This window comes from Malania oleifera, chromosome 7 (assembly GCF_029873635.1).
Source record: "Malania oleifera isolate guangnan ecotype guangnan chromosome 7, ASM2987363v1, whole genome shotgun sequence".
NCBI classification, from domain to species: Eukaryota; Viridiplantae; Streptophyta; class Magnoliopsida; order Santalales; family Ximeniaceae; genus Malania; species Malania oleifera.
In genome coordinates, this window is record NC_080423.1 from 60601928 (window position 1) to 60615173 (window position 13246).

The window sequence follows — 13246 nt, forward strand, 5'->3', positions numbered from 1 at the left end:
TCATCCTGTATTTCTTTGTATGAGGGCATACTACCACACGAATCGTTACATGATTCTTCACTAGACTCTTTTGATGAACTATAGTAGGAGTTTACCTTGTCATTGTGAACCATGAAGCACATGTTGGTGACTTCTTGTTCACTTGATTCATTCTCAGATTTGCTTGAGCTTGTATCATCCCACGTAGTGTTCATTGCCTTCTTTTTATTTTTTCTTGTCTTTTTTTAGCTGTGGACAGTCAGGTTTAATATGTCCTACCTTTTTTGCAGTCGTAACACGTAGAGGTTCATTCTTAGTTTCCTTTTTGTTTGTTTCTCCTTTGTTAGTTTTTGATCCTTTAAACTTTCGAGTGAATATCCTATTCTTTCTGAAAAATTTTCCAAGTCTTTTAGTAATGAAGGCTAGTTCTTCACCATCTAATTCATTATCTTCATCTTCATCGCTAGAGCTTTCTTTGGTAGCCTTAAGGGCTATTGATTTCTTATTTTTATTATTATTCTCAAAATTTCTTTCGTTTATTGCCATCTCATATGTGAGAAGGGATCCAATTAACTCGTCAAGGGAGGTATTTTTCAAGTTTCTTCTTTCAGTGATTGTTGTGGCCTTAGGTTCCCATATCAGAGGAAGTCCTCTAAGGTTTTTTTGAATCATTTCATATGTTGAGTAATTTTTCCATAAAGCATTTAAGGAATTTATTATGTGAGTAAACCTAGTATACATGCTAGTGATAGTTTCATCTGGGTTCATCCTAAAGGCCTCATACTCACTTGTGAGCATGTCAATTCTACTATCTCTAACATAACCATTCCTTCATAGGTTACCTCTAACTTATCCCAAATTTCTTTGGTTGACTTGCATGCCATGACCCTATTAAACTCATTTACATCTAAGGCACAATACAATGCATTCATGGGACTTGAATTAACTTGCAGCAACTTAAAGTCATTATCGGTCATGTCTTTTTCTTCTTTGGGTACTTCTTTGCCATCAACTAATTTAGTGGGGATGTGGTCACCATGTGTGACAAAATTGCATGCCTTCCAAACCATGGTTTGTAGATAGATTCTCATTCTTTGTTTCTAAAAAGTATAATTTACACCACAGAACCATGGTTTGGAAACAAAGAATGAGAATCTAGGTGTGCCATAGAGATCTTTATATAGTTTCTAATTAAGATTTGCTATAACCCTGCTCTGATACCAATTGAAAAGCAAGGTGTATTCCCAAGAGAGGGGGGGTGAATTGGGTTTTTAAAATTTCTTTATACCTTCTTTAATTGATTCTTTCTCAACTTGTTTTAAGTTCAACAACCACACACAAAAAATTGATTTTCAATCGCAAGTTCAATGGAAATTTATTTTGTTATAAACCATTATGAATGAATATATCAATTTGAATATCCCTTTCAGCAATTTAATTCAATCCAACCAAGATAACCAAAACACAATTCACAATATGGAATGAATTCAACAATGCTTCAAAGATTCAGCACTTGAGTAACTCAAAGTAGGGTTTTAGTATGTAGTTGATAAAATCCCTATATTTGTGAACTTGATTTTTCAATATGAAACACAATTTCAATTTCCAACACTCTTCCAAAAACTCAGAATTTAAATAAACTTTCATTTAATAAGTCTTACGTGTTAACCAATCAACATACTCACTTATGGTTTCCGCAATAAATACTAATTAACCAACGTACTCCCTTTTTGGTTTATGCAATCCTAAGGTCAAATTAATTTTTAGTTTATTTAAAATCCAAACCATGTAGTTATTATGAATAGAAAATTAAAATCCAACCATGCAGTTTATATGAATGAAAAATTAATTGAGAGTAGGGAAGAGAGTGAGACGCAAGTTTTACGAGGTTCGGCTATACCCACCTATGTCCTCACCTTAGGCAAACACACCCAAGGATTCCACTACACCACTCCTTTACGAGTAGGAGTAACCTTACACACTCCTTTGCTGGGCAGGAGCAGCTTTTACAATCTCTCCTTCAATAGTTTAGAGTTCGCCTCTCCAAACGATACCCCACTCTTGGTCCAACAATGATTCAAGGACCTAAACTGTCTACAAAAATATAAAAAAAAAAAATTTGGTGTACAAATACACTCTCAACAAGAGTTGATTAGTACAACAATTAAACACTACAATATACTTCAATTCAAAATAACAATTAAAATAATTTGAAACCTTAGAAGTATATCACCATGATCTTTCTTTCTAAATTGAAAGAATTTAGAGTAGGCTCAAAATTGTGAGAGAGTTTCATAGCAAAACTCAGTAAGGAACTTCAAAGAGTTTGAGAGCAAGAGAGCTTTGAGAGTATTGAGAGCAAGAGAGCTTAATTGCTGTGTATTTGCTTGGTGTATTGAATCCTTAGCCTTGGGGGGTATTTATACACATTTAAACAAGATTATTTCGTGTTCCCCAAGTGACTTGGAGTGTTTCCCAAGTTTTCATAACATTTAGAATTCAAAAAATCAAATTTGAAAACTTCCCGTTATATTTAAAATTTGAAATCTCAAATAGTTAGTCGACAGGGAATAAAGAGTCTATCACCTGGATTCATTAAAACACTGAGAATTTCAAAGGCAAAAGAAAGTCAGTCGACTGGGTCATTACCAGTCAGTCGCCTAGGTCCTCTCGGGTTGTTTGAAAATCAATTTATTTCTTTATCAGTCGCCTGGGTTGTCTTTGTCAGTCGCTTGGACAGACCATAATTCTGATTTTTCTTTTTCTTTTTTTTTCCAAATTTTTTTTGCTCTTTTGCTTTCCCCAAATTAATTTATTATTTTTGAAAAATATTTTTCAGGATTTTTCAAAAACATGGTCTTTAAGTAAATAAGTTTCTTTATAAGCTTTAAATCCAATCAGATCATCATTTGAATGAAGTACTTACATAGAAACTCTCTTAAGACTTTAAACACATTCTAAGGTTGGAATCTTCATACTTGTCATTTGCTTAGTCCATCTTACCTTTTAGCTTCAATTCTCTAAGCTTTCATCAAGTTTTTTTTGAAATATGTCTTTTGAGCTTTCATTTCTTTTTCATGTAGACTTGCAATGAGCTTTGTGATAATTTTGAACTTGAGCTTAAAAACCTGATTCCTGAAGTATCATCACTTTCAACAAAACATGTTAAATAACCTTTGATTTGTTATTATCAAAACAAGATTTCAAAGCCATGTTAGGACAATAATGGTGAATGGTAAAGTTAATTTAGCCAAAAAAAAATTAAAACTCAGTTCACCCCCCCTTTTGGGATCACACCATAACTGTCTATTGGTATAAGAGCCAGTTTGTAATAAGCTTAATTAACTGCATTTGCATAAAGATTGCAACGGCTCATATTTGGTGTGTCTTTGTTTTGAGGGTCAAACCTTTGCAAATCCTCCACTGCTTTTATTGTATAGATTTTACCATTTGAATATTGAAAATGATTTTTGTAAAATTAATTGATTTGAGGTTTTGGAAAGTGTTTGTCAAAGGATTTTTATCCCAATAAAAAATATTTTAAAATGCATAGTTTTTACCAAACATAAAAATGATTTGAATAAGCATGACAAGTTTCTTAAGGCATATCATTTGAGTGCCATGCACATTTTATTTTGTACCTTAGTCACTAATGCTTTTACAGAGTTTATATTTTTTAAGTGCTAAGGATTTTGGGAACCATAAGAGGCATATAGAAACCAAGAGAGAGGAGAATGCCACTATGAGCTTAAACGATTAAGAAAGAGTAAAATGAAAAGGTATATTTATTCTCCTTCTAATATTTTGAATAATTCGTGGTATGATTCACATGATATATTTTATGTGATTTTTTTATTGTGAATCATATGATAATTTTAATAATAATTGCATGCCATCTTTTGTGGATTATTTCAAAGATATTTTTTATACTCATAAGATTTTAGGATATAATATATAAGAGATTATAATGCTTTAAACGCTTAAATAGTGTTTTGTGCTTAAAATTTTAAATTTTAAACACTATTGTTATACTAAGATTATTTGAAAAACAAGTCAATATGAAAATCTTAATTGATCATATTCAATATATTTGTTTAATATATACATACATATATATATATATATATATATACATACATACATATATATATATATATATATGCTTAAAGTATAAAAATCTTAAATATAGTTTATTGTTTTGTCCATCACATTGAATTGAGTGTTAGGAAATTAAATTTATTCTATACATCATACTTTCCTAAACTTAGCATAAAAAGCCAAATGTAAATCAATTGAAAATAAAAATTTCTTGGCTTAAAAGTTAATGTACACAAAAGACCAAAAATTAGGCAAAATGAACTTATGTCTTTAGAAGGATATATTTGGTCAAACGTAGTCCAAAGCGTAAGAAGATTAAAATTGAGAACATATTGACAGTAATGCTTAGGCTATAAAATCAAGGGGGAGTTCTTCAAAATTCATCCAATGTGCAATCTACTGCACTGTGCTTAATTTAGAAATATCTTATTGTTTCATTTATACTGGATGACTTGAGAGCTGAACTCCAACTATCCATTCTTAGCTTAAAGTTACATCAATTGGTGGATAGTTAATTATAATTCTTCGAGTTGAATGCAAATATCCATCTGTGCTAAATGTTTATACTATGGATGGATAATTTATTTTTGCATAAACTGTTATTTAAACTACTGAATTGCATGCTTAAACTAAAACACCAACTGCATGGCTAATGTAGTACTATGAAATGCATGCTAGTAGTTGATCTTAGGAGTGCATGCTAACTGAACTGAATGCCACCTGCATGGCTAATGCAGTGAATTGTGAATTGCATGCAAATAGAAATTTTTAGGTTGTTGCATGTTTAGTGTGAATTTCTTATTGAAAACAATTACGTTTTGGTGCATGTTTATATGGGAAAATGTTCAATTTATAGACAACATGCTGCCGAAATTTTGTTAAAATTTTTCAAAAAATAATCCAAGTGCATAAACCATGTGCCAAAACAGTTATAATATGCTGCATGCTAGAACTCATTTTTAAAGGATGAATGTTTATTAAATGAATATCTAATTTTCATCCTTATCTAAAAGGGTATGCATGAGAACATATATAGGGGCGCTGAGCTTCATTCTTAGAGAAAGAGCATAAAGGACTCCTATGCATCATACATGTTTAGCTTTTTGAATATTGAGATTCTTCTGAAAACTTTGAACATCACATCTATCTCTTAAAGCTCTATATTTAGATATGGATTGTTCTCAGTCATGTGCAATACAATATGCCTTAATATTTACATTTCTGATGCATTTGTGGACTAAAGAGAACTATACTGATCAGGTGATAAATATAGTTGATAAACATTCAGTATAGTTGGTTTAAGGAATTTAAAATGATTGCTTATATTGATTAGCACTCTTAATAAAATCAATCTTTGATTTTATATAAGCAGCTCATTTCTCTTTCCTAGGATGCTGAATAATTGAATAGGTTAGTACACGTTAATCCAAAATGCTATATGAATTGAAATCATGTACACATTTTATTGTCTTATGAAGGACTAGTTCATGGACACCATTTGGTCCAACTCTTAGGGTTATGTACTTTTACTCATGACTCAAATGGTAAAGCATCATCAATTTAATAAAATGACATGTTTTGATGATGGTCCATAAACTAGGACTATTGCATGACATTGGGGTAGTTTTTATTTGTAACACACTCATTGAGTATTTTGATAGGTGTCATCCTCATTTTGAACCCCTATTGCATAATGTTTGAGTATAGCCTTGACTAGCTTTCATGTTTTAAAAAAGAAATGCAATATGTCATGCTGTGTGTTGAATAACCAATATTTGTTGCATGCTGAAATTCTTTGAAAGGATGAATATATAATAATTGCCCTTAAAAGACGATCATCCTTGAACTAAATGCAAGTATGTATGCATGCAAATATACAGAGGGAGCTTAAGCCCCCTCCTTGGAAATAAAGGACTAAAGTCACCTGCCCCCATGGACTTATATGTTTCATAATGTTTATTGTTTTTGTTTTTTGTTGGCTTTTTGAATCCAATCCCTATTTTTTATTCTGACAAATTACATCTTATGGGTGTGATGGGTGAATGAACAGGTTAAATCCAAGATAACATAGGTGATGGTGCTTTGTGAAGCTAAATACAGAACTTAAAGATCACATTTACTTGGGCATTCCATGAACTTACAGCGAGCAATGACCAGAGACTTAACTATGATTAAACTGTAATAGTAAAATAGGTTTATCTGTGCATGCACTACACTTAATTTACACAGAAGCTCTACTAAAGCCATAGATTGACCATAGATATTCTAATATGGACAAGAACCTTTCACACTAAAAGATAAACATTTTCTTTAAGTTTTTAACTTGTTTTGGAATCAGAATCTAGGCCAAAAATTCATTTTTGGCTAGGTTAGTCAACCGACCTCAACATAGTTAAAATTGGGTCAGTCGACCGACAAAGGATTAAGGACAAAGTTGTAAGTCTCTTTCGCTTGGCTGACTGAACACCTTCAAAGCGTAAATGGCTTAGTCGACCGGTACTGTTCACTTGGTCGACTGGCAATATTGATCAGCCAACCAAACTCACGTAACTTTGGAAATCGCCTTAAGGTCAGTAGACCAAGCCTTTAGTCAGTCGACCGACCCTCTCGGGATTTCAAATTTCAAAGGGGAAAATGGCTAGAAAATTCAAATTTTAATAATTGTTTATTTTCCAATAGTCACCTAATGACTATATTTTAAATTTGCCTATAAATACAAGCCCAAAACACTTTGAAAATGTGAGTCTAGTATTAGAAATTCATTTTAAAATTCTTCGATTATATGTCCTGATTTACACTGTATTTGTAAGATCAAAATTACATTCCCATACTCTTTCTCTTGAAAAATTATTCTGGGAAAACTTAGGGTTCATACAAGTTTGGCTTTAAGCATTTTTTCAAAAGATATATCTTGCTTGGGAAGCCACTTGTTCTTAAGATTTTATATAGCAAATCTTTTCTCCAATCTCTTTGTTTGAAAATTGTTTTTCTTGGCGAAAGTTTTTATTGGAAAGAGCTTGAGCTTGTATCCAAATTTCATAAACTTAGCTTGAAAGCCTTTGTTATATTTTGTGGCAAATTTCAAAGGTCTAGATCTCCTATACACTTCATCATTGAAAATTGTTTGTAGAGATTATCTTTGAGCAAATCAAGAGTGCCTAAGCAAGATATTAACTCATATATTATTTGCTTGAAAAGCCTCTTGTATTTTAGCTCATTCAAGGTAAATCTTGAAGAAAAAAGATTTTCCTAAACTCTTCGTATTCATTTGAAAGACATTTTGAGAAACAAATCGCATACTCTACAGAGCTTCATTTGTAAATCATCTGAGAGTGCATTGTTTGTATTGTGGTACATATGTGCTTAGTATAAAAGCATTTGTATTGCACACAAAATTTTTATTTGTTGATTGTATTCCAAGTGTGGCCTGAAGAGGTGGTGATCTAGCCTGTAAGGATCAGTTGTAAAGGTTGGGCTCAGCCATGTGAATGTGAGTTGGGGTTTCCCTCACTTAGTAAGGAGAGGGTGTTGTATTCGGTGTCGCTCCACCCGTTAAGTGAGCATTAGTGGAATCCTCTTGCTTGCGAGCTTGAGATGAGGACGTAGGCATTGTTGGCTGAACCTCAATAACATATTTTGTGTCACTCTATCCCTATACTTTTTATTTTACAGTATTTGCTTGCTTAGATGACCTACTGATTTTATTGTATATAAGTTTGAATATTAAACTATGATTAGTTGGGAATACAGGAACAACTATACTTGTGCAAATCATTCATTTATCTATATATATGTTGAATCCGTACTTATATAGATTGACCCTAGGTTGAGTAATATTGTTGTTATCTCATTTAACCTGGGAAGAATACTTAAAATGTCCAATTCACCCCCCCCCCCTCCTAGGATCACACCAATTACATCATTTTTGAGTCCTAAAGCTTTTTTGGAAGCCATATCCTATGTTTTAAAGAAACATACTTTGATATGAATTGTTCTTTGGGGCATATGAACACTACACATGACTGCATTTCAGTTTTCTAGTGCATATGTGTTATAGAAGTATTTTACTAGTTGTTTAAAATGTTAAATCAATATCTAGCAATTTGTTTTTTAAACTAATGCTTATACTAGAATAATGTATTTTTTCAACTAGTATCAGTATAAGTGGTTAATTTTTATCTAAGCTAGCTTTGAAATCTAAAGGGGGAGATTTTGTAAAATTCCATTTCTTATATTCTCCCCACTTTAGGCTTAGATTAGAAGGTTACTGTGGTCCCTATAATTAGTATAATGAATTTCTTTATGCCCACAATAAATCTTAAACCCATAGCATCTAAGCACGTATTCAAATTGAAAGGGGGAGCATCTTATGTTCACCACCATTCTTGACTTAGATCTATCTTAAACTTAATGTGGCTTGTGCTAAAATGTGATGATTATTGAAAATCTTAAATAATAGCTAGTTGCTTGCCACAAGTTCCTTGAATTTTCCATATGATCTTGTGTTTTAATTGTCTGATATCTTTAGGATCCATATGGTTCACTTCTTTCTGGTTATATTTTTTAATGTGCTTAATTGCATAACCAAAAAAATGAAGCTTGCTTCAACTTTCTTGTTAAAGTTTCTTTTTCAGCAAGCTTTGCCCCAAGCACTTCATGATAATATCAAAAGGGGAAAACAATTTTAAATAAAATGCCTTATTTTTATTGTTTATAACATTTTTAAAGGGGCATTGCATGACTGGTTCAGAAATCATACATAGAAATGCATGTGAACTAGTTAGACCGATTCTATGCTCAAACCTACACTTGCTATCATATGCCGTATGTTTTAAACTCAAATCTTTTACGGGTCTTATGTAATGTTTACATTGCAATGGTTTGAGGATGTTTCTGATCTGACCGTGTTTATCATGTCATTTTTGTTATTGACTAGTTGTATTGTTTTGTGCGCAAAAATGTCAACTATTTTCAAAACATCAATGAGAATTCTTTCATATGCCCAAGTTTTATATTAAATAGGGGGAATTCTTATTTAATGTTAAGAAACTTTGTTTACTGATCAAATTGTTTTACATTTAGCCTAACCCTTTTGTTGATGCAAAAAGGGGGAGAGATTTGTTGAGCAAAATGCTTAAAATATTTTTATACTCCCTGAATTTTTGAACATTTAAATAGGATAAGTGTTTGCACCTTAATGCTAAATCTAAATGCATGATTAAATTGTAATGTCTTCTTTTCTAAGTATGCTTGAGCTTCATGATTTATCTTTAAGTTTTGCATATAGTAAGGGTGAGCCTTTTCTGGCTGCACCCATTTTGCTCTCATGTGTTTGTCATCATCAAAAAGGGAAGATTGTTGACTTTTTGAGTCCGATCCCATTTTTATTATGAAAAACAACTCGTATCTCATGTGTGTATTTAGTGTTTGAACAGGTTTATGATTCAGCACACACATGAGGTAAGGGAGAAATGAAAGCCTAAAGGACTTAAAGAATATATTGTCCTGCATATTTCATAAAGAATTAGAAGAGCAAAGAATAAGAAGATATTCATATCATTTGATATGTAATTGCATTTAGTTTATATTCAGTCTGTAATAATGCTGCTCCACATGATGTGATGCTAAGCTTAACTAACCATAGACTGACCTTAGGGAACCAAAATTTTCCTAGAAAACCCTTCACTTAAAACACTATACTCATGATTATAGGGTTGGAAAAATTTCAAGGTCAAAATAGGGCTAATACTTAGGTTTTATCTGAGCTCGGTCGACCAAACCCTCCACGTTCAAACCAGCTCAGTCGACCAAGCATGCCTTAGGCCATAAATCAAACTTATACAAAGTTTAGTTGACCAACCATATTTCCACTTCCCTTTCCTCAATCTACCTACATTTGAAAAAATTTGAAAAGTGCTTCGAGGCCAGTCGACCGGTACATTCACCAATTGACCGAACCTCGTTATCTAGCCATATTCAAAGCTCAGTGGATCATCCATAAAAGCATAAAAACTATTCAGTTGATCGACCTTTGATGCTCAGTTGACCGAAGCATAGCGTTAGCGACTGAGTATCGAACGCTTTGAAAATCCCCTGAGGTCAGTCGACCAACGCATGCCTCCATCAACCGACCCTCTCGGGTTGCTCAAAATTTTAGCGCTAAACATGCTTAATTTTTTGATTAAACAATTTTAAAATGAAAAGTGTGTCCGTTAACGATAAGATTTTTGGAAAATCTATAAATAGCCCATTCATAACTTTAATTAATAGCTTTTGATTACACAAAAATTCTCTCAAATATTTTGGGAACTTTAAATCAAACGCTCCACTCCATTCTTTCTTTGCAAATATTTTTTGGAGTGCATCAAATAGAGTTTTTCCCCTATACTTTGCTTTTGAAAATATTCATTGCAGAAAACATTTTTCTTTGAGCTTAGATTATTTAAAGGAGCTTTCATTGCATAAAATTGTTTTCATTCATCCTTTAAAAACAAGATTATATTTACACTCTTCTATCCTTCATCTCTTGTTTTAAAAAATCTTTTTAGGTTGATTTTAAAAGGCTTAGGCACATATTTACACTTATATATATATATATTGTGCTAGAAAAGCCTTATTGCATTTGGGCTTTCTTAGATAAATATTATTTTTGCAAAAATCATTTGAAAGCAAAACCCTACGTTCTCCTACGTTTTTATTGAAAATATTTTTGGAGAAATATTTAGTAGGGTTGAATCTTTAAAGTTTTTATCATATAAATCTCATTCAAAGATTGCAAAAAGTATTCTAAGAAAATAGCCCCTTACTCTAGTGAGCTTATTTCATATCATTAAAGAGTGCATATTAGAGCTTCAACCTGCACATCCCTGCTTGTTTTTCATAAGAATTTATTTGTACAAAATTGTTTTCTTTGTGTTCCAGGCATGACCTAAAGAGGAATACGCCGTCCTATAAGGTGTACCAATTTGGCTTTAACTCGGTTAGGTAAGCTAGGAGGTGCACCATCTTGTAAAGTGTGTATGGTTTGGTTCCACTCAGAAAGTGAACTAAGGTGACTCTACCTTGTAAGGAAAACAGGTTGTCGCTCTGCCCAGTAATTGAGCTCGGGAGACTCCGCCCCGTAAGGAGGAACCAGTTTACCTCAGCCTGGTAATTAAGTTGAGGTGGCTCTGCCTTGTGAGGAGAACTGGTTGTGGCTCAGCCCTGTAATTGAGTTAGGGAGACTTTGCTCCATAAGGAGGAACTTATTTTACTCAGCCTCGTAATTGAGCTGAGGTGACTCCGCCTCGTAAGGAGAACTGGTTGTGGCTCAACCTTGTAATTGAGCTGAGGAGACTCTGCCTCATAAAGAGAAGAGTAAACAACTTCTGCTCTGCTTGTTTAAGTGATCAAGTTAGTGGAATTCTTGGAGGTTTGCCCAAGGTGGGGACATAGGCAAGATTGGCCAAACCTCGATAACAAATGTTCTCTCTCTCTCTCTCTCTCTCTCTCTCTCTCTCTCTCTCTCTCTCTCTCTCTCTCTCTCATTTAATTTTCGCACTTTAAATTCCATACGTGTATGCTTGTTCATTTAATGTCATAATTATTTTGCATACACACATTTAATTTAAATGAGATATGCTCCACACGTGTATGTCTGTACTCATTACTTAAGTCATTTTACATACACACTTATATTTTTGAATGGGATATGATTTGTGGTGAATGGTAAAGTTAATTTAGCTAAAAAAATTTAAAACCCAATTCACCCCCTTCTTGAATTCACATCGTAACTGTCAAAAAGTTACTATGAGCAATAATAATTTTTCCTAAACATACATACATGCCACAGTAAGTTTCTAAATGCAAATCTAACCCAAAGGATGGGTGAGCGCGTAAAGATATAATTTCAAAAGCTCCACCTTTATTTTAAATATGAGCTTCGATATAATGAGCTACTTATACTGATACCAAATGTGAAACATTCATTAATTGTTTGATAGTATAAAAAACTAGATTGAGTTTTTAAACAATTTTTACTGGATATTAATTAAAGCATGTTGTTCAACCAGAAAAATCGTTTCCATAAAACACACACAATAGAAAATTAAAATATGTAAAGTATGGTGTGTAGTGTTCATAAAACCCAAGAACAATCCATATCAATTTATGATCTTATAAATGTCAGATATGATGTTCATGGATTTCAAAAGAGCCTCGGGACTCAAAAACAAAACAATGATGCATATGAGTTCATATAAGAGCAAATTTAAAAATGATTTCTCCTAAGATGGAGCTCAGCTCCTTTAAATGTGCTCACGTTTTCCTGATTGTTCACATGTATACACAAATGCATTTTTTGTTTGAGGATGAAGTTTAAAATTCATTTATCATTCACTCATCCTTTCAAAAAAAAATTAGCATGCATCATATATACTCATATGCATTTAGCACACTAATACTTGCCTATTGTATTTCATTTTGCCTATGATAACCAATCAAGGCTATACTCAAATAATTATGCAATAACTATGCAGTTGGGGTTTAGTATGAAAATGAAAGCTTCCCTAATGTCATGGAATTTAATCAAGGCATATGATATTGAATTTAAAAACAACTTGATTAACCATTTGGGTCGTAAATGAAGTTCAAGAAATATGGTTTAGACCAAATGGTGTCCATGAACTAGATTTTCCTAAAATCATAGAATACATATACAATTTCGAGTATTTAGGAAAATTCAGTTTTAGTGAAAATTGGGCAGTATGCTATTTGTAAATAGATTGTTTTCCATTTTGCACTTTACAAAAGCAAGCATCAAACCCTCGTAGTTTCTATAGCATGCATTTCACAAATTAGCATCACCCATGCAGATGATGTTCAATCCAAGCATGCAGGTATCCTAATTTTCTCTACAGCATGCAATTCAGTATATCTCAATAATAGTTCATGTTGTAATGACAATTAACTATCCATCAAACATTTTTAACTATGTAGCAGGATGTGGATAGTAGGTGCAGTTCTCACGAAGGCATATAAGCATACAAAGTTTTCTAAAATAAGTACAATGTCATATAGTGTTTATTAGGTGAATTTTAAAATTGCTGCTGCTCCCCCTCAGTTGTACAGTCAACTTATTATCATCTTATGCCCTCAATTTTTTTAAAATTTAAATTTAACTTTGAATGAA